At 40.7% G+C, this 19,090-nt stretch overlaps 1 protein-coding gene across 1 annotated transcript in view; it reads left to right on the forward strand.

Annotated features, from left to right (window-relative positions):
- Positions 1-219: 219 nt before the first annotated feature.
- The window catches only part of large1 (LARGE xylosyl- and glucuronyltransferase 1), a 120,981-nt gene continuing 102,110 nt past the window's right edge, over positions 220-19,090 (forward strand). The window contains exon 1 of the mRNA XM_058624902.1: positions 220-846. The gene's annotated coding sequence lies outside the window, so the exon portion shown is untranslated. The remainder of the gene's footprint in view (positions 847-19,090) is intronic.

Consider the following 19,090-nt stretch of genomic DNA (forward strand, 5'->3'; position numbering starts at 1 on the left):
CTTCCTCAAGTATTAAACTGCAATGCCATATTTTCTGTGATATTTCAAGATTTGTATCAGAATTTCCACATTTCAAACAAAAATATTGGTACGGGCAAAACGAAAATGCACCAAAAACGAATACCCACCTTGTGAGTCCGGTCCAGGCTCCAGTCCGCTGCGATCCGCTCCTTCTCTTCCCCTGCCCCTCTCTCTGAGTGCGGTGCTGTGATTGGACGCTGGCTGCTTGTCAGGAAGAAAGAGCTGCTGTGTTGAGGCCGAGTTTCCAGACACAAGCTGGAGCAGGGCGACAGCAAAGTGCCCCTGTGGAGACCCTATCCACTCACACTGCACACTCGCGGGGCTTTTTTAAGCAGCTGAGCGGCAGCGGAGAACCGACACAGTCTCTGGAGCTCCTGCTGCTGAGGCCGCCGCGGACCCGTTACTCTCCCCCAGGCTGCGTGTCGCTGTGCCCGCTGCTGTTGCTGCTGGTCGCAGTATAATACTGAGCCGCCGCTATTATCGACACAGAGACGTGAAGAAGGCAGCCGTGTAGCGACGCAACAACAGGCATAAAAGAGACTGAAGTGCTCCATTAGGCCGGAGGGACCACGTCAACGGCCCGGGTTGCTGCTGCTTCTACCGGCAGCCGGTGCTTATAAGTGCGGAGGCTGATAAACAAGCAGACAGAGCTTCAACTACACTGAACAAGTGAGCGACTGAGCTCCGGCTCGTTTTAATGCGCAAGAGGAGCTGTTATGACCGAGCCAGAGACACCGTGCTCCGTGTGAAGGGAACCAGCACCTCATGAGAGCGGATTTATTTGACTGAAAGCAGCGGTTTTTCAAGCCTGTCTCGCGGCATCAGGTAAAGTGGAAGCAGCAGTTATTGGACACACAGGCAGGGCGACCGTACCTCAGCGGTCCCATTGTCGCCACTTTAAAGCGCTCGTCCCCGCTATATATTTTTTTGGCACCACTTGCGTGTCTGTTCACTTATAACCTCAAAAAGTCCTTGTGCTCACATTTCTGTTCACATCAATGTATTTATGCACACGCACGTGTGCGCGTGTTGAATCAGAGAAGCAGGCAATACATGCTGCAGATTAAGCTTTATCTCCCGTCCTCCAGAAAATTAAAGGAGCGGAATAAGGCTCCTTTAATTCCCCCATGAACAGCAGTGAGTAACGGAGGGGCAGAGGATTAGCAGAGCTCGGGTTCGCTCGGTCAAACCCTCCCCGAGTTTCACCCCGCTGACGCATTCACACTGTCCGCCTTAAAAGTCTTGTTGTTTGTTGTTGTCATTTAAGATAAGTATGCTAATGCTCGTCTCGTGCCTGTCTACTTGCCGTGCGCGTGCTGTATGCGTGCACACGCACACGGTAGCAGATATTATAATATGCACTTAAAGCAAACAACCTTACTTTAGCTAACACCTGTTTGTTACTTAAGTGTTACTTAAGTGTAACTTAAGTGTTATAACTACATGTGCATAAGCTGAGTAATTACTGTGTGATCCTGTTAAAAGGTAATTTGCGCAGACTGGGTCGAGGGCCACAGGTGGTTCAGTGGAGATATATTTTGCACAGCCAAATAAATTGGCAGATTTTTTTTCCCCCAACCTTTTACATAAAATGTATTAAATAGCATGCTTAAAACGAAGTTTTCTACCATGTACAAATAATGACATCTCTTGAAAATAGCCGTTTTACTTTTTCAAAACAACTACAGCAAATTTGATTTAATTTGATGTTGTTAATTCATCTTTAAAAAGTGTGTCTAAATCTTAATTGTTCGGGAAACAGTGATGGTCATAAATAATTACCACACACTAGTACTGTTACCAAGTTATTATCAGACCAAAATCCCAAATTGAAACAATACAGTCTGAAAATAGCAAAGACTGCAATTTATCACAACTCAAGCCATAAGTGAATGACATGCTTGTTATTTCAATCTACTACTCAGTCAATATACAACTGCGGCTACGCTTTAATTAAAGAGTTATAATGCTAAATCCAATTGCTCTTGTAATATCTGTTAGTAAATAAGCATCAATGTGATAATTTCCCTAAATTGATCAAGACTCAAGATTACTTTATTGTTCAGTGCGCTGGTTGAAACAGAGCTTGGTGTGTTCGTGGTTAAAGAAGAAAAAATAAAAGATGAATAATACACATCACACACTGTAAATACACACACCCGTTCAACAGGCACCAAGTGCCAATGTATGCCTTTGAAAAATAAAATAAATAAAAAAAGAATAGCGCACATGTTCATCCCTATTACGTACTATAAAATGTAAGTGTAATTTCTGTTGTCCCGCAACAGTCTTTGATAACAGTTTTCCCCGTCACCATATATTACATTTTACCCAGTCCAAACAAATGTGCTTATTTATTTGTTTATTTGTTGAAAAAGGAACCAGACCTGTACGTGTGTGTTACTGCTGATTTCCAACATCAGTCCTGCTATGATGTCTAAGCACTCATCGCATTAACATGACATCATATGAGAAAAGCCATGTGAAAGAGAGGCTGTAGGGTGATGCCATGCTGAAATTTAGCCCACATAATAACTGAATTGCTTCTTTTTTTAATGAACATCTGGTGTCAGAAAGCAGTGGTGATGATGATGATGACGATGATGATGGTTGCAGCTGAAACAACTCACCATTGTTGGAGCAATGCATGGTTTGTAAAGCCACTGATTCCTCCCTCATGCTAAATCCATCACTGCTCCTGTTATTTCTGACTAGAACTTTCTGGAAGTCGGAGCTTTTTCGCAGTGTCCCTCTGTGTTTGTTCAGTGTGTTTTTAATTTTGTGTGACCTTTCTTTGTGTAATGGTGCTTGAGATTGCTGTTTTTCATCACTGTGTGTGTATCTGTGCAAAAAAAACAACTAGGCACACTGACTTGTCTTGCGTGTTGCAGTCACAGTGCGTGTGAAATAGAAAAATACAGAAAGAAGGTTTAGTGAAGTCCTTTAAAAAAAATAATGGTGTTTGAAAGATGAACATTGCAAAAGAAGCCCCGACTCGATCAGCTGCAGTTACGGTTCAAAAAACTATAGGTATTACATTTACAGAAATAAAACAGAGGCACCAAACTCTCATGCATGAGAAACTGGAAGCAGTGACTTAATTTTTGTTTGAAAAGGATCTTAAATTATTAATTGTTTGTTCTTAGACTAATAGATTCCTGGGTTGATCTTATCTACTCCAGTCCAGAGCTCAAACATTTGCCTCAAGCCTGTTTGCATTGTTGCATCAAAACCCCCCCCAAATCCCTTAAATTCGGAGATTGGATGTCGAAAAAAGAAAAAAAAATCCAATTAGATCCGTAAACCCTTAATATTATGGAAATGCTTCACTAATCACATGCAGTCTGGCACCATCATCATTTGATCAGGACATGAGTGAGGGCTGGCACACAGTTAAAGAATTGTGGTTTTTAAAATAGTAAGTTATAGTTAACTGTCTTATGTACAGCTAAGTTGTTTTTAAAAGGCTTTATCATACTGATATTAGTATTGGTCTGTCAGTGTGGTTGTGATATTGGACACAAAAAGCGATATCGAGTCATGCCTAATAATTGTATTAGCAAAATAGAATGACAAAAATGGCCTTGAGAATTGACAAAAACTGATGATGCACTCCATCCAGTTGGCCAAGGCTGGTGCACATTAATCGAATAAGCTATTCAGCGGGGCGGAGTGGCATACTGAGGTTCCAGCCTCCTTAGATGGTGTACAGAGAGGTGCTTATGGCGAACAGGTCAATATAGGCTCTGAACTGCTAGATGGCATATAAAGAAAAAGGGGTCTGTTACTGGGGGAAAGCAGCTTTTCCTGGATTATTTAGATCAGTGGTTCTCAAACGTTTTATACCAAGTACCACCTGAGGGAAAAAAATGGAGCTCTCGAAGTCGCACCATTATCACCAACGTTAAAATACAGTGGTGTAAATGGGCCGAGCAAAGTCAGCTACAGACTTTTCACAGGAGGCAGATTTATTCCCAATCTCTCACCATCATCCTCTTCCCTTACATATACAGTAATTCAGACATAGTGAATTTAGATTAATATGGAGTGCAATATAAGGTGGCTCTAATTATTATTATTTAATTTACTGATATTTTATTTTCAACATTGCCTATTTTGTGATCCAAATTCCTCAGCTCCACTCCGATCACATACCCTGCAATATACAGTATGTTATGCAATTTAAAAAGTGAAGATGGCAGATAGACGTTGTGCGCCAGGATGAATCACCAAAGGTCTCGAGGACAGCAGAGGTGGATCACTGATATAAAGCAGACTCAAAGTGAGCTTAAAAGACAGAGTGATCACTTCTTACCATGTGCTGCTTCCAAGTCAGCAGTTAAAGGGACACTTCAGGGATAAGTAACTTAAAATGGTTATCACATTTGTACACTTCTTACTGATGTTTTAGTGCTTATAATGTAAATCCTTACTGTATTTTGACACACATTATGACACCTTTTTATCCTTTTAAGTTTCCCCTTAACTATTTACTGTAAGCTGCAGGTCTGGATGCCAACTTCAGTGTTGTGACATCACTCCAACGCTAATTAACTGTAATATTTTGTTCATTTTACATGCTTTTATTGTGATGTGTAAGCGTTCTCTAGAGGATAATGATGTACATTTTATCAGGAAGTTGAAGATGTTGTCATGCTTCAGATCTGGAATAATGTCGGCTGTTTCTATACTTGGTGAAAAGCACCCGTGGGTATTGTAAGGGTCACATATATTCAGTCAGGAACTGATATATTGCTTGATCTCAGTGGATTTAAGGAACTCTTAAAGCTCAGAACCAGCACTGGTAGTATTCATTTTTCAGAAGCTTTTTCTTACTTGATTTAGACACTTTTTAGGGGTCAAAAATTGACTGTAATTTGGAAATCAAAATCTCCATCTCACCTGGTATGCAGTATTGAATCAGTATTGTCTATATTTATATTCATTCATAAGATTGGAGGCTCACTCTTAATGAAAATGGTGGTTGTATGTACAGCAAACTGTCCTGCTCTGTCCGCTGCTTCATTGACTTCCACCATTCAGGCCCGCCAATCCACATTTCAGGTCATGCACTCATCACCATGTAATCACTGCAGATATTCTGTGAGTGAGTTTGTGCCCCTCTGCTGGAGAAGACTTCATGCTTTGAAATGACTGCTGCTTTTGGAATTGATGAAGCTCACAGCGTCGTGTGTTTTGATCTCCACAGATAGTCAGGTGAAAGTGAGGAGTCTGTTCACCGCTGGGCATGCTAGATGTAGTCACTGCTGGACTGTAGACGGCTCGGTGTCTCTGTTTTTGGACTTGTCTCTTCACTTCTTCCAAGCGAGACAGAATACAATTGTGTCATATTGCTGTCTCTGCGTGTTCATCATCCAAGCATTTCATTAAAGCGACTGGGAGCCTGAGCAGCAATAACTGTGGACATAACTTAACATTTGCCTTTATTCACTCTTCATGGATCTCATCTGCAATGTAGATTTGGCTTTTAGAAACCATGCATTTATATATGATCCATGTAATGAATGAGTGAACAGACTGTGGCAGCCCGGAATAGTTTAATCCCACCACACTCTCATAATGAAGTGAAACATTTTCTCAGTTTCCAGTTGTAAGTTCAGTGTTGTTTGCCTTGTGCTCACTTGTGCATGTGCCGTCATGCTGTCACGCGCCTGCGTTAGCACTAACTAAGTCATTACCATCCACACAAACGGCAAGACCTCTGTCACACATAGCTATGCATGAATTGTGCACAAAAGATTGGATTAAATGGCGATTCACGCAGGAGAAAATGTGACCAAATCCAATGGGAACTGTTTTTTCACGTTACATTTCGGACAAAATGGAAGCTCCAATAAAGGGATGTCACCCCAGCCAGCATGTTAATGAGGGCCCCATAAGGGTTATATTGACAATATGGGTCCCAAGTGGGTTTGTCCCCAGTTTCCATGGTGGCCTCTGCTGTGAGCTTCTCCTCTTGTGTCCATGTTACTGAAACCATATGGAACCTGCATAATTTGCCCACTTAGTACCCACTTGGTACCCAAGTAGCATGAAAAGGGTACAAAGTGGGCGTGAGCCATGAACAAATTCACCTCGAACCCACATTGTCAGCCTGAATATAAACCTTATGGGGTCCACATTGACATGCTGACTGGGATGATACCACTTTTCCTGTTCGACTGATACGGATACTGATATCTCAAGCTTGATTATCTGCCAATACTAATATCAGGCCAATACAGTCGTTTTAGACCTTTTAAACCATGAAGCTATTAACATTTTTTGCTAGCCAATTCAAGCTATTTCAAAGCCATAATTCTCCAACTGTGTGATAAATATTCCCCCATGAAGAAGAAATAAACAGCCACTTATTTACAACTTTACAGACTGTGCACAGTGAAGCAATGTGATATCTAGGATTTCTGCATGGTACTGGATTTTACATTTTTATTTGTTGGATATCCGATCCAGTGATTTTTGACCATCGGTATCGGCTCATCTCTACTCCAATCTCAGCAGATAACTCTTCAAAAGTTGCTCCGGACAATCAAAAGTGCTGAACCCAAAGTTGCCTGGTGAAATCTATACAAATGATTTGCCTAGAAGTGCTCCGATCGCCATCGTGTTCCCCAGGCGTTCGCCATATCAACCATTTTAGCTTTCATGATGACAATGGCATTATTTATACATCCAATGCCAACTTAATTTGTAAAGCACTTTAAAACAACCACAATGGACCAAAGTGCTGTACAGAATAATAAATAAAAGACAGAATAAATTAGAGACATAAAAGCTCACACGGGCAATACGGATGCACTTGCCCAACAGTTGTCTTCATATTTATTAGATAATGAGAAATGCATTTTAAAATGTGAAAAAGTTGGATGGAAACCCAGTTTGTGTGTGCACAGTTTTAGTATGCGTCTAAAACCAACTCTATAATGTCTAATATTCAGTAGAACACAATCACTTCCAGTTGACTTTTGAATTACGGGATGTAGGGGGACAGTTAGGCGGTGTGGCACTGCTTCATGGTGATCCAGTTTGCCCTAGAGCTTGGCCCAAACATAGTCATCACCTTCCACTCTTATTTGTAGCCTTAAATACATTTCACATCGATTCAACAATTAACAGAGAATTGGTAACTAATATCCAAATTAATTTACCATGATACATAGTTAACTGCTGAAACAAATAATTAAACACTCAGTCAACAGAAAATGAATCAATTCTGTTGGTAATTGATTCATTATCTCAGTTATTTTTCACCCCATGAGGTTTTTACATTGTCTGATCCGAGCTTCTGTTGTTTTTTCCTTGGTTGCCTGTGGACTTTGGACTGAGAGTTTCGATGGAACAGGAAATGGGAAAGCTCAATCGCTGACTCAGACTTCTAATGTGTGAACTGTTTTTGGAAATGTTATTGAGCAAAACATGCCTTTTGTGTATTGTGAAATCTACATTCTGGGTTGTGGTTTTCAGGCTGGTTAATGGAAATAATTAGTAGCTTCAGAAATCAATGTAATTATCATGCTTCCTCAGGCATCGATTGGTCCGTTCTCTCTCAGGCTCCTTTTCACTTTTTCATGTCAATGACTCGGTGCTACAGGCTTTTTCTTCCCTTTTGTACAATTATCACGTCTCGTCCTTTCTGTGACAGCAAAGTCTTCACCCCTCCTTCCATGTGTGGCCATTTGGGACAATCGCAAACACTGTTGCCTTCCAATTTAGTCAAATGACATCAAGTGCAAACTTGTCGTCTCACATACCCTCGTCAGATGTGTCACCAATCGTTCCTGCTCTATAGATTACTTGACACCATTTCTCATCTCTATCGTGGTCTGCTGGGACCCTGTTTGTTTTGGTCTAGAACTTTCTATGGCCCCAGAAATGATGTGCTGTTAACTATTAATGTGGATTGAGACTCGTGTTCACATTCAAACAGGTAATGAATTATAAAAGGACAATAACAAATACCAAATTCATTTATTTTTACCCTGCAAGAAAGCAGGATTTTGTTGTTGTCCCTGTCTGTCTTTATGTGGGCAAATTACTTCAACAACACATGAGATAATTAGTTATTTTATTCACCATGGGTTTATTTTCTATTTCTAACCTTTTACATGGGAGTAGGGGTGCAACAACTACAGGTTTTAATGCTATGATTTTTGTCTGCGGAAAAACCATGGTACAATTAGAATTTGTGGTTATTTTTCAACACAAATCTCATCTTTTATTAGAGGTTTTGTTGCATTGTTCCTGGCCTGGATTACATGTTGTTTTGTTCACTGCTTATACATGACTCACAATCATACCACCTCAGTTTTTCATTAAGCATCTTGCCAGTAATTAGTCTTGGACTTACCTTCAATTAGTTATGCGCAGCTGGATGGAAATGTCAAATATGTCGCAATATATGTATGTGATGGAGCCTTTAGCTTTTTTCTGCAGCTTTTGCCCGTTGGATATCTTCTAGGATCATTCTTTGAGTATTTAAAATGCCTCCGTACCAGTGACGCAAGACTGTTTTTTTTTTTTGGGTGAAACAAAGCTTAAGTGCTTGGTCCCTTGGTTATTGTGTAGTTAATGTAGCCGTGTAGCTTTTTATTTACTTTTCGGTGGCAACGAGCATTAAGGGTGTAGTCCTGAGGTGGGCCACTAACTATGCTGAAGTGTGGTCCAGCGTTTCAGTGCAGCGTTGTGGTCCAAGCAAACAATCTTGTCGCCACATGGCACATTAAGCCGTTGCGCCATGACTTATGTTCCACCTGCAGTCTGTCAGTTGCACCTGCAGTCATTTATTTGTTGAATTTTCCTCACCATGCTACTGTTGTTCATGGAATAAGAAAACTCAGTTTTGAGTGTGACCAGAAACACTTACGGTTTCCGGGCACTCTCACTTTAAGTCTGGTCTATTTTGATGCTCTATTCATTAACATGTAAATGATCATTTAAATAGCAAGAAATGGCTCCTGTTATGGTTAAGTCAGAGTTATAAAACTATTCTTCAGTCACGGCATTTTAACAATTTTACTCTCCTGGATCCACAAACTCTGGGTTATATGAAGACTTTTTTTACTTTACTAAAAAATGTCACCTTATCGGTTATTGGTATTGGAATCGGCCATGAGAAGCAATGGTCAGTTACCGGTATCGTGTTGAAAATGTTCATATCATCCATCCCTATTATTTACTTCTAACTTACCGAGTTCAGTCTTGTACAACCAGGGGGAGTGCCACCCTAATTTAATGGCAGGGGAAACACTGATTTCCTTCTCATAGAAGAACAAAAGAAACCAAAAGTATTCACATTTAAGAAGTTGAGAAATGATTAGTCCTTTTGAGAAATCCATGGCAAATGTCAGATTTAACAACATCTATCCCAGATATCGACAACCCCTTTTACAAACGGCAACACAACTACCACACACATCGCCAACCCCAACAATTAATTTCACAAATGGACCTATTAAAGTGCTGTACATATTATAGAGTGCATCCTCACACACAGAGAGGTTCCATGATTTGTTTCACAGTTTGTTCAGCAGTGAAATACTGCTTGGCACAGCGATCTGCGAGCCCTGCTGGTTTGGAGGGACGGCACCCTTTACCATCTGCCTGATGGTAACAACTCATGTGCTGTAGAGAGGAGATGTGCTTCCTCCCCACTAATTGTCTGTCCCCTCCTCACAACTCAGGACTCGCATATCATTGTTATGCTGTTTAGTCGTTGTTCCCAGATACTACTTTACTGTAGCGGGGGAGGGCAACAAACTAGGACTTGAAAATTAGAGGAAAACACTTTTTTTTTTGCGATTTTTCTGAAAGGTATGTAACATTTCCGCATTAAAATATAAAATTATGAGGCGATTGTAATGTTTATTCTATGTAATAGACTTATAATACTCCTCTGGACTCTTCATTGTGAAGCCATAGTTCTGTGAATGGAACAGATGGAATTTGGGAACATAAACAATATGAGTGCTTTTAGTGAGACACAGGACGTGTTGTGTTTGTGACACCTGCGACAGATTGACCTGCTGTTCAAGGAGCTAAGATTCACCAGCTGTATGGAGGAATTTATCTTGCTCTCCTGTAGGGAGGCAAGGGGAGTTGGTAGGTCATTGTCACACTTTTTAAAGCAGATGAGCGTTGTGTGGCGTATGCAACTCATAGAAGCTTGACTTCAACGATCAGTCACTTTATCGGGGAGAAAGCTGAAGCTTATGATCCCAAGCTGCTCCCTGACGTCATCAAACTAGGTATTTTGTCATTGTTTTGATTGAGAGAGACCCCCCAGCATCAGAAATTAGTCCAACATTAATTGTGAACCGTGTTGTTAGACATAGGGAGGAAGCCGGAGAACCCGGAGAAAACCCACACACACACAGGGAGCACATGCAAACTCTATGCAAAAAGGCCGGGTCTCGAACCTGGGTATTCTTGCTGTGAAGGCAAGAGTGCTAACCACTACACCGACCGTGTGGCCCTCATTTGTGCCCCATTTTTTGGTCATACATGCCCCCCCTAAATTTTATAAAATGGACCATTTATCAATGCTTTATTCTAATGAGGGGTTGATAATGTAATGATTTATATCCAGTTTTTTTTTTTTTTTTTTACTTTCAAAAAAGCCTTTGCAATTTACTAAATGTGTTTTTTCCAATTGCTGTTAGTTGTTCATTCGTTGATTCAAAAAAATGTGGGCCTATAAACGGGCAAACAATCAAGGCTTTCTTTACTTTACTGCAACAAAACTGCAAAGCTGATTGTAATTGAGTCAGGTTTGTCATCCGTCTCCATGACGACAAATAGACTTTTAATCTGAAATCAGTGAGTGAAAGAAGTTAGTCATGCTGCTTTTTCAATCAGCCACAGAGGAAGAACAGAAAGCCTGGTCATGAACCTCTCTGGAGGATGGATTATAGGCATCACAGACAGGGACAGGGGAGCCGGCTGCCATCATTAGGTAAGATGCCGTTTGAGAAATAAACATCAGGGTTCTGCTTGGGTCAAGGGTTCTTGTTTCCAGTGAAGATCTCAGTTTTGCGATGAGGTAAAAGTGTTTCAGGTTTTTCAAGTCTAACAAATATTTTTCAGCGAATTAAGTGGTGGCCAGAATAGTGGACTCGTGGTCAATAAGACAAAATGGATCTATGTCAGGTGATTGGAAGGCAGCTTCTCAGCAGCATACTAATTCTCCAGGAACCTGGTCAGAATGGAGATAACCTACATTTAATCAATAGCTGGTGACTTTGAGTGAATAATAGGGTTGGTGTGTGATGCTGTGAAGAGCATAGCCGGTGAAATGTAATAGTGTGACTGTTGTTTGGTGTTTGCCAGCTGTGCAGATGCAGTGGGGGCCGACCATTCACTGGCCTGAAGAGATGCTGGAGAAATAACCTCTGACATTCACTCTGAATGGAACAGCCATGGTCTTTCCATTCTCATTCTGCTGCGGGCCTTCGTGTGGGAGTCATTCAGAGGCTGGACACCAGTAGTGTGACCATGGTTGGCAGTAAACAGACATGAAGGCTGTTTACCACTGTCTGTACATGTTTATGTCTAACGCAGCAGCAGGGTTGTCAGTCTGCCAGTACTGGGCCTCAGGCTCTGCGCCCTAGGACTGTGGTGATACGTATTTATAGAACTAAACACAATCAAAGGTTTCCATGTTGGAATGTTTGTTTTTAAGCGGCAGACGCAAGAAACGCAACACTTCATCAACTGTGCATCTGTACTGGCCACAGGCGTGTTTGCATGAGCAGAAAGCGCACTTATCTCTCTGTGGACGTGGAACGAAGGAGGTCTGGAGAGACCCTAACATCAGTGTTTCCCCATGCAAATCCCAAATCTCTGTTTTCCTGTCCATCAGTCCCTCCCAAGCAATACCTTTGTTATTAACCTACATACCCCGCGCTTCTTTTGCGAGTGCCAAGTTCATCAACATTACTCGCTGGTGTTACCAATCAGGGACATAGATGACCTGTGACATTTTCAAGTTTTGTTTATGTTCGCCACGACTTTTGACGACTTGATAGCGAATATCGACTTGAATTAATGTCCGTGTAGACTCCTCTTTGTCATTTTCCTGACTAAAAAGGACTATTTACTCTATACTGCCCCCACAATTTCCGTTAGTATTGCTCTGTTTCTTCCATTGCCGCAACTTCTCCTACAACATTCACAATGATGGACTTAATAAAAGCAAACTACGTATGTAGACTTTTTTAAAGTATAAATGGGCATTTTTGATCATCACCCCAGGGCTAATGCTCGCACAAAGAACAGTAGTGCAAACAAAAGGTTGGATATTGTCAGAACTTAACAGGTCGTCCCACTTTGTCGCTTACTCTTCACTAAGCCTGTTTAGATCTGTGGAATTTTCCTGTGCAAATCCACATCAACAACATCAGTCCGCCATATTGCTATAATAGCACAAGAGCAGGGTATACCATGGTATGGAATGATTGGACGAGGGTGTGTGTAGTTCTCACTTCCCTCTACTCTGTGGCTGAATCAAATTTACAGTTTTTGCTTGGAAGACTTAAAAAAAAAGAATGTAATTAGAATGAGTAGATTTAAGATAAAAGCCATGAGTGTTAGTGATGTGGTGTCTCTTGTTTATCAGGCAAAAAATTAAAAAATAATCAGCTGCTTGTAATGTAATGTAGAGGCTTTGTGTACCTGGCAGAGCTCATGTAATGAGACCTGATCCAGTAAACTGTTACTTAGCGTGTATTAGAGTCACGTCACAGCTCTGTGACACGTGTAACATTTCCTTCATGTCTCATGAGTCCTCCACAGGTCCTTCATCACTTTGCCAGGAAAGATGTCACTGCCAAGGACGTGCGCTATTGATTTTCACAGAGGAGGCTTCATATTGAGCCACTGGGATTTCTCGAGAAAACCGCACTGTGCAGCTTACACCAGATGTAGCCCTCTGTCTAATAGATCTGCTTCTCTATTTAAAGTAGGGATGCACTGATACTATAGAGTGCAAGTACCATGAGGTAAATTTGCGTACTTAATAATACCAGGACGGCAAAAAAAAGTATTTTTTATTTGCCTCACTGTGACCGTTCACAAAATACAACATTAGATACTATTATTTTGAAGGGTAAGATTGGATTTGGTTGCGGTGTGATGCACAGACCTTTTACTTTGTGAAGCGATGAACAGTTGGCTTCTATTCAAATAACGAAACCACCGTGTTAAAAGTGTACGGTGCGGAGCATAGGGCTGCAAATAACGACTTTGGTAATCGATTCATCTGTCTATTTTTAAAATGAACTTACTACAAACTTGCCGTGAATCTCCTTCACCAGTGGCTCCAACGTGCTGCCGTGCCATGCGAGATCAGCTGTGCACATTTTCCACCGAACGCTGTTCTTTGAAGGCGTTCATGTAAAGTGCTCCCATACTTCTGACAACTTTGGTCTTAGATTTTTCTCTCTCTTAATGTTGTTCTCTGCTGTGTCCGCCTCCGCCATTTTTCACTTCTTCCAGAATCGCGGAATCTCTTCTTCTTCTTCTTTTACGGCAGACAACATCCAGCTTAATGGCGCTTACTGCCACAGCTTTGGTTGGCTTACTGCCCCACATTAGGGGGTAGCAACTGTACGTGTAATAGCGTATACCCAACAAATCGATTATTTAATTAGTTGCCAACTATTTTAATAATCGATGTTCACATAGTTTTCCTACTTAATGTAGTATCATGGCCCTTGGCAAGTTGTTCCAGTGTGTACGATTAGTTTTTGTCAAAATAAGATCATAAGATCAAGTATTTTCCATTGGGCAACACTGGGTTGGGTACACTGTTGGTGCATTACCATCCTGAGGCAGCAGAAAGCCACTGTACCACTGACCAGCAAAAACCTGGTCTAAACATAAGCGGGGTTCACAATGCACGTACGCTCTACTTGTTGTACACACACAGGGACAATCCCTCTCTCTGTAGTTTTCTCCTCCTCCTTCGCTTCTGTAAGTTTATGCACGTAGAGCCATTTATCATTGTTTGCGCAAGCCTCGACTTCAGCTGGTTTGTCTGTTTGGGCTTCTGTAGTGTCATGGTGGCATAACTTTTAAGCACATACATATGTATACTAGAGCTGAAAGAATTCATCGATTTATTAATTGCTTACATAATAAATAGCTTTTTTTCAATATTTTCTTCATTTCTTTGCTCTGGATAACAAAGAAATCCTTAAAAGTCAATCATTTTGGTTTGTGGACAAAACAAGACATTTGAGAACATCATCATTTCCAGGTATGACAAATCGACAGATTAATCGATTATGATAACCGTTAGTTGCAGATCTAATGTATACATTTATACAAGTAGTATATTAAATGTCTACCAATGAAGCCTCCCTGAATGTTTCACAATGGCCTTGAAAGAGTCATATTTTTCCAATCTGCGATGCAAAAAACAAGAATTGTTTTGTGATTTCATACAAATTTTTGTAATTACTATTGGGAAACACAATTATTTTGGGCCAGAATAATCATGACATGAAATTTTCACATCATGCCCAAGTCTAATTGAGAGTTTATAACAGTCCTTGGACATTGCCCAGAAAGCTTTTTTTTTTTTTTTTGTTATCTGCAAGTAATTTGAGGCCAACCAACATTAAAAAAAACAACAACCTTTTCCTGAACTAATGGTGCTTCTTGTTTTCTGACAACAACAAAGAACTTTAGCCAGAGAGAAAGATGTGGAGGGGGAAAAAATCACCATGAAGATGAATGATTCAGTGGTCTTTTTTTTTTTCCCTTTCTTCTGCCTCGCCTCCAGCCCAGAGTTGGCCGAGATTAATTGCTTCATCTGGGCCACTGAGGGTCTGCATCCCTCTCAACTTAACTCCAGTTTATCTTCAAGCTGTTGTATCTGTACAGTGCTGCTTCATAGGAGAAGCTCAAATAGTGGGTGTAGCTGGGAGAGGTTGTCAGCCGCTGAGTTATAACCAACCGCTCAACTGAGAGGATCGCCTCTAACGGCTGCGAGTGATGTTTACGCTGGTGCAGCGATTAAAGGGAAACATTTTCTGAGACTTAAGGAAGATGTAGAGGATACACTCAGTCCCAAGAGACGGCAAACAATTTCTCTCTGAGTGCACTTTGAGTGGAGAACAGATTGTCGCTCTCCATGGAAACGGAAGCTTTGCGTATCCCATGTTGAACCTTGACTGATGAAGGTTTGGAATGATTTCAGGGTTTCAGTTTCCTCCACCATTAAAGGAACGACACAGCAGAAGGAGTTTCCCTTTTTGGACAGTGTCTCAGCTGAATAAAAAGGGGGGTTGGACCTATTCCAACAGCTTTACACTATGTTTTTCTGTTACTGAAGGTCAACTGAGGCCATGATGGAGGAAAAAAACAAACACAATTTGCTTGTGCTGCATATGCTAAATCAAATGCTTAAATAGTATGATAAATTCTTCTTAAGTTATCTACTGTCCCAGACAAGAGGTCAGGAGAAAAGACTTCTTTATTGTCTTTTGACTGATTCTGATTTTGAAATTAATTAGGGACGTACCTGTTTCATACAGTTGAACCGTAGTCATTCACACTCACGTTCTCCCCTGTGTTTTATTCACACACCTACACATGAGAACAAGTTTGGGATAAAACACAATGATAACAGTATAATTTTGGCTTTCATCCCTACAACCCGCTTTTTTAAAAACGGTTTTCAAAGTAAAAAAAAAAGAAATCTCAAAACGCCAACATCTCAAGGGTTTATACAAACAGTAGGCAACTGCGTGGCAGTGTACACGTTCCTATTCCATGACGGAATATCAATGAAAAAAAGTTTACTGCCAAGGTAACATAATGAAATGTAGGGCAACTCCCTCAGCAAAATCAATATATTATTCTGCATTCTATTCTCTATGGGTACAACAGAAACCATTATGTACTCCTGTCAGGATAATTTGGATTATTTTGACCTTTGGCCACTCTTGCTTATCATGAGAGAGCGAGAGAACGAGGGAGTCTTCACAGAACAGAAGCGGCTCTTCATCATGGCTGTTTCTGGAGGCTTTGGTTTTTATGAATCACTTCCTCCTCTGCTGGGACTCTTCTCTCCGTCTTGTCTGGATGGCGGAGGAGGCCACACTCTGCCTCTGGTGTCACCTCTTCACAGGAGAGTTATGAGGCGCTCCTGTGGCTCAGTGTAAAGGGCAATCTGGGATCAAACCACAAGTGACAGGTTTAATAAACCCTTCTCAAGAAGTGTCACAGTTTTCCAGAGCAGAGACCTTTTTTTTTCCCTTTCTCCTCCCGCTGCACGATATGAACTCGAATGCTTTTTTTTCCCCCCCTGACTTTTTTAAAGTATCAGGGATTCACTGAATTGATCTAAGAATCCGTTGAAGAAGACTATGAGTAGAGTAAATGATACAAGCACTTTCTGGGTTGTTTTGTTTTCTGAACATAATTGGTTTAGTCCTCTGCCAATGAGGTTATATTTTCACCTGTGACTTTGTGTTGGTTTGTTTGTTAGCAGGATTTTGGAAGACTGCTAAAAGGATTTTCATCAAACTGTGTGTGGGGGGCAAGCAGGAGCCCATTAATGTTTGTTGCAGATTCAGATAAGGACTACAGAGCCGGGAGTTGGCTTATTTGTAAGGCTTGATTGAATTTAGGGGGGTTGTTAGGCATTGGCTGATGCGTTTGCTCTACTTAGTGCCACTCTAGGTTTTATGCATTAACTGTATGTCTGGTCTATAATAACCCATCTGCTACACAACAGCAGGCCTGGGATGATGTGAAAATTGCATGTCATGATTATCCTGACCAATATTACAATAATTAATTTGTGATATTTGTAGAATAAAAAATGTTTTACATTATTCAACTGGCAAAAAAAAACAAACAATGAATTTACTCGACTTCACATTTTGATTTGAAACAAAATGTGCATAGTCGATTTTATGGAAAAAAAGATTTAACCCCTGTAAAGGCTGACATGTTTATTAAAACTTATAACAAATAATAAAAAAAAAATATTGCCATATAATTTTGTTTATGAGATATTTTTTGTTTGTCATATGATACATTGGGCGTTTTTGGCAATGTTTTGCTCACATTTTAACACACATTTTAATTTTCATTTTAATAAAAAAAACCTGTGTAGGAAATATGATACAAATGGTTTTATAGGGTAAAATATAATAGGACTTGTGTCCTTTTAAGTTTTGAATAACGTATTCCCCTCCTCGCCTGAGGCGGTGCTGCATCAAGAATTACTGAAGAAGAAGACAAGACAAACAATGAACAAGAAAACTTGTTTGTCTGTTGGTGAATGCAGGGAAACTTCTGTTTCTTCCACATTAGAGCAAAACATGGAGCTGCATCAAATCCTATGGTTTTATGTGAACGTACAACACATGCAACAATGGGCTCAGACATTTCTCCCGGCTATCGCTCTACACACGTGTAGGTTTTGGTTGTGTTAACCCACAATGCCCTGCTTTGTACCCACAATTTCCTGCGTTGTAGTCCGCTTTCCTCCATATAATAATCGCTCAGATAATTCAAATTAGAAAAGGGGTAAAAAAAAATTAACTGAACTAACAACGATTATTGCATGGATGGATAATCTTCACCAACCTCAGGTGTGTATTGAGAATGCAACCAGAATTCCACACGCTGACTGGAGACCACGCTGCTGGACTAATCCCTAAATCCAGAAGTAATTACGAGCAGGGCCACAAAACTGGCAGATTACTGGCCCACCAATCATGTCGTCTCACCAAATCCCTCAAGTTCAAACGTCTTCAGATATCACAATAGATGCTGAAGAATCACCAGTGAATGTATCCACTGCCGAACGTCATTAGACACATCTAAAAATGACTTGGACGTGCAGGACTTGATTTTAAATTGTCGTCACAGCTGCTTTGCTCAGCTCCAATAATTTTGTCCTCCATTACGTCATCCCAAAGTTGGGACATTCTCAACGCTGATCGACTTTTGTGACCCCTTGTTATGTGAACTCTGTCACTAAAATGTAAATATCTCAGCTCTAGTGAATGAAGTGAAGATGCACGTCTTGGCCCTCACGGCGTCCAGAAAGCTTGTTGCTGGCTAAATACTTAAATTTGGATGGAAGTGATGGACAATTCCCGTGGGGAAAAAACAGCCTCGGCATATTGTGTCACACAATTCATACATTATCATTTTACACAGTTTCCATGGAGACCATGTATTTGTATAAAAGGATAGGAAGCTATAGATCGCCTCACGGCGTCCGGAAAGCTTGTTGCTGGCTAAATACTTAAATTTGGATGGAAGTGATGGACAATTCTCGTGGGGAAAAAACAGCCTCGGCATAATGTGTCACACAATTCATACATTATCATTTTACACAGTTTCCATGGAGACCATGTATTTGTATAAAAGGATAGGAAGCTATAGATCGCCCACCTCTATCTCGAACGTCAAATAAAACCAAAGTTAAAAAAACCACACACTGAATATTTAATATACCTATTGTCATCTCATCGCATACATTTTGCATAAATAAAGTATTTATTTGGAACACATTCTACAGTTTCCTGAAGTACGTTGGTAGACCTTTGATGTACATGGACTGTGTTCATGTTGGGTACCCTTTGTCCACCGTATTTACAGCCTCTGTAAATCAGCCATCTTTGAATATCTCCTGTCTTCTCTGCAGGGCCTTCCACCGCAGCAGACGATTCAATCAAGCGCTCCCTCCGCGTTTCCCCCGCGGCCTTTTTTTCGACCAATAAAACACTCTTCCATAATCATTGCTCATCACTTTTCATCACTTTTACTGTCAACACACAGTAATTTAATATTGAGTTGTGGATATAACTGTCCATTTCTCTTCACTTCTGATGAGCCAGGAGGGAAGGCTTGTTATTGACATCTTGAGCAGTCACTATATCTCCAGTGTATGGTTATCACAATTCAGTTTGCCGTCATGGTGCATGTTGAGTTTGACCAAGGAGTCAAAAGAGGTTTCAGGGACCGGCTTGGTTATTTCTTGTCGAGAAAGAATAGCTTTGACTATTTCTGGTCAAAGTCGACC

Source organism: Solea solea, chromosome 3 (assembly GCF_958295425.1).
Source record: "Solea solea chromosome 3, fSolSol10.1, whole genome shotgun sequence".
Classification (NCBI taxonomy): Eukaryota; Metazoa; Chordata; class Actinopteri; order Pleuronectiformes; family Soleidae; genus Solea; species Solea solea.